Source organism: Apium graveolens, chromosome 9 (assembly GCF_009905375.1).
Source record: "Apium graveolens cultivar Ventura chromosome 9, ASM990537v1, whole genome shotgun sequence".
Classification (NCBI taxonomy): domain Eukaryota; kingdom Viridiplantae; phylum Streptophyta; class Magnoliopsida; order Apiales; family Apiaceae; genus Apium; species Apium graveolens.
Window position 1 is genome coordinate 29,712,054 of NC_133655.1, and position 3,361 is coordinate 29,715,414.

Genomic DNA, 3,361 nt, shown 5'->3' on the forward strand with positions numbered 1-3,361 from the left:
TCTTACTTTCTACACTCACTGGCAAAATGCCCTGCCAAGCCACATTTGAATTTGGATTTATCCACCATGTTTCTACTTGGCTTGGCTGCTCCAAAGTTCTTTTTGAACTTGAGCTTAGAAAATCTTCTGGAAAGGAATGCTAAATGCTTATCAATATCATCTATGTCATCTTGGCTCAAATGATCTTCATTTTCAGCTACCAGCCCCTTGCCCTTGTTCTCACAGACCTTTGAAGTAGACTCAACAGCTTCTACCTTCATCTATTTCTCTAACTCAACAACCAGTGCTATGGACCCTCATTTCTTCTTTCATTTCTCCATCCTCTCATCTTACTCTATTTCAAGCTCATAAGTCTTCAGGATGCCATACAGTCTCTCCAAGGTAAACTCCTTGTAATCCCGAGAATTTCTCAATGAGACTGTCATTGGTTTCCACTCCTTTGTAAGAGATCTAAGGAACTAGAGGTTAGAGTCTTTTGTCTGATAGACTCTTCCATGCAACTTCAGAGCATTTAGTAGTTTTTGAAATCTACTAAAGATATCAGTAAGAGACTCACTATCTTCACAATAGAAGTATTCATATTGTTGAATTAGCAGCTGCATCTTATTCTCTCTTACTTGCTCAGTACCATCACAAATAATCTGGATAGTGTCCCAAACCTCCTTGGCTGTTTTGCAGTTAATGATGTTATCAAATATATCACCCTCAACTTCATGGCCCTTCTGTATTTCCTGACTTGCTCAATATCAGGATCTGACCATTCATGCCTAGGCTTGGGAACAGATGGTTCATTGCCTGTTGCAGCTCTAACTGGTACGTGAGGACCTTTCTCTATGCAATCCACATAGGCCTCATCTTGAGAAAGAAGATGTAGATGCATTTTCACCTTCCAGTGGTGATAATTGTCTTTGTCCGGAAAAGGAATTTTAACTCCACCGTCCTTCTTGTTTATCTTGCTGTTTGTTGTGATCTTTATGATAAGTGGATTTTATATCCACTTGGAACGCTTTATTACAAGTTTAAATTGTTGTTTTGGACTCAAGTTATTGGTATTTTGATGTGTTTTTGTGTTATTACATTTCAGGTATCAGTTAAATAAAGAAAGGAGCTTGTAAAGGAAATATCATGAAAAGTGATCAGATTGGGAAGCCAATGACATTGTCAAATTGTATAGAATCTCATTAGCTTCACGTCGGCAGTTGAATCGCCTAATTCTGACGAGTAGAACTCAAGTTATGGCCAAAATAAGATTCATCAGAATTTTTCAGAAGCCGCCCACGCAGCCGCGTCAGAAGTGCACGCGACCGCGTGCTGACAAGCGGCCGCGTCAGACCCGCGCGAGACTGCATGCTGATGCGCGGCTGATTTCGCTGAAAAATTCTTTTTTGAGTGGAATTTGATAATTTTAAGGGTACAGGTCCACTAGGGGCTTATATATACTTAAAAAAGGGTTTTTCATCATTCGGGAAGATTGGGAGATCAAAGAGAAGACCTAGAAGCACAAAACAACTCTAAAAAAGAAGATCTTGTTTTCTACTTGTGATTCTTTGAATTAGTTGTAACTTTGGATGCTCGTTTTCATTCTTGTTGAACCTAGACTTTTTTTAATCGTACTTTGATTATTATTCAGTTTATTAAGACCTTGTTTTATACCATGCTTTCATTGGAACCCATGATGACGATGAGTTCAATTATGGGCTAATCGTTATCATGGGATTTTAGCGGATTTACTTATGGATTTTAATAATTAATTTATTTCGATATCTTGGTGTGTGGTGATTGATTGATATCCTAGTATTGGTTGTGTTTATTCGTCTTATGTGCGTAGCTAACATATAAGATAGCGTGTTAATCTCTATTGAAGTGACAATGAATATAGAGGTTTAGAACTTGTCATGCTAGCATAGGTTCATGTATTTGTTATGCATGATTCGTAGGTAATTTTAACCATCTTACTTTCCCTATATAATCACGATAGATAACTTGCGCATTAAATCGTTATGTTTTCAATTCTTATAGACATATAAGGACTAAGCATAATTGGTGTTTATTCAACTTCTATCTCTTTTGTGGATGCTTGGTAGTAGGGTATTCGTACAACGAAAGTTGGCGTTTACTAGTTTCGTGTTATCTGATTAGTGTCATCACCATTACATGCTAAGGTTAAGAACAATAAGGCTATTGAATGAAGTATTTAATGAAGTTAGAATCCTATGGTTGTCATATATAGTAATTCAACCTCAATTCTCTTAGTTAATGTTATTTAGTATAATCTCTTAGTTTAATAAAAACCCAATTTGTTATTTGTCTTAGCATTGAGCGATAACCATACATTGTTGCATAGGTGCATAAATTGAACTTTACCTAAACCAGTCTCTATAGGAACGAATCTGATTTATATCTTATACTACTTGCGAACGCGTATACTTGCGTGAATTTTAGCACGTGTTTTCGCCCTAACAAGTTTTTGGCGCCGCTGCCGGGGACTCGGTGTTAATTTTTAGTTTATGTGATTGTCATCAGTGGTCGTTAAAGTTCACTGAACCAGATTCTTTTACTTTCATGATTTATTTGTTTGTGTTTCAGGTACTCATTAAAATGGGAGATCCAGCAACACGAACGAAAGCCTTGATGGATTTTTCTCAACCCAAGATCAATGACATTCAATCTAGCATTGTCAGGCCAGCTATCACAGCTAATACCTTTGAGATCAAGCCTGGCATAATTCAATGGGTGCAGAATTCAATCCAGTTTGGGGGTTCTTCAACGGAAGATCCCAATATACATATTAGGGATTTCATTGAGATCTACGACACCTTCAAGTTCAATGGTGTTTCTGAAGATGCTGTGAAGCTAAGACTGTTCCCATTCTCTCTAAGGGATAAGGCTAAGAGATGGTTACACTCTCTACCAGCTGGTTCGATTACTACTTGGGAAGATCTTGCTCAGAAGTTTCTTACTAAATTCTTCCCTATGGCGAAGACAGCTGCACTCAGGAATTCTATTACTCAATTTGCGCAGCAAACGGGAGAATCGCTATATGAAGCTTGAGAGCGCTACAAGGAGATGCTTAGGAAGTGTCCTCATCATGGAATGCTCGATTGGATGATCATCAATTGTTTTTACAATGGGTTGGGAGCACAGTCCAGACCCATGCTCGATGGAGCATCAGGCGGAGCATTATGGGCAAAGAGCTATGAGGAAGCTTATGATCTAATTGAACTGATGGCTGCTAATGAATATGAGTATCCAACCCAGAGATTTCCACAGGGCAAGGTAGCAGGAGTTCTTGAAGTGGATACAGCTACGGCTATCACTGCTCAACTAAAGGCGTTGTATATGAAGATCGATTCTCTGGCTA

The 3,361-nt window shown here is 38.4% G+C and overlaps 1 non-coding gene across 1 annotated transcript; it reads right to left on the reverse strand.

Moving 5' to 3' along the window:
* Positions 1-2,988: 2,988 nt before the first annotated feature.
* On the reverse strand, positions 2,989-3,095 carry LOC141688002 (small nucleolar RNA R71). Its single transcript, XR_012561473.1, has one exon. It is a non-coding gene; the product is annotated as a small nucleolar RNA R71 (small nucleolar RNA).
* Between the last annotated feature and the right edge of the window lie 266 nt (positions 3,096-3,361).